The sequence below is a fragment of the Pygoscelis adeliae genome, unplaced genomic scaffold (assembly GCF_000699105.1).
Source record: "Pygoscelis adeliae isolate BGI_AS28 unplaced genomic scaffold, ASM69910v1 Scaffold153, whole genome shotgun sequence".
Classification (NCBI taxonomy): Eukaryota; Metazoa; Chordata; class Aves; order Sphenisciformes; family Spheniscidae; genus Pygoscelis; species Pygoscelis adeliae.
This window is the reverse complement of record NW_008824408.1, coordinates 148,822-149,173: the sequence shown is the minus strand read 5'-3', so window position 1 is coordinate 149,173 and position 352 is coordinate 148,822. Positions and strand designations below refer to the sequence as shown.

Genomic DNA, 352 nt, shown 5'->3' with positions numbered 1-352 from the left:
CGGGGACGTGCCTGCCTTCGGGAGGGGCTTCGGGCCCTCGGCCTGAAAGCGCCGAACGCCTTGGTGTTAAGGGCAGCAAACGCGTTTCTCGAATGGCAAAAGCAGAACGTTAAGACTGCTCCCCAGGGATTCTTCCAGAGCTCTTTGTCTTCCCCAGAAAGAGCTGTAGAGCCATAGAATCGTTTTTAGGTTGGAAAAGACCCTTGAGATCACCGAGTCCAACCGTTAACCTAGCACTGCCGACTCCACCACTAAACCATGTCCCTGAGCACTATGTCCGCACGTCTTTTAAATATCTCCAGGGGTGGTGGCTGGATACCGGGCGATTCCCAGGATGTAGCCTCCATCCAGG

At 55.1% G+C, this 352-nt stretch overlaps 1 protein-coding gene across 1 annotated transcript in view; it reads left to right on the top strand.

The window, feature by feature from the left end:
* The window catches only part of LOC103913898 (polyamine-modulated factor 1-like), a 4,582-nt gene that overhangs the window by 1,864 nt on the left and 2,366 nt on the right, over positions 1-352 (top strand). The window lies entirely within an intron of this gene.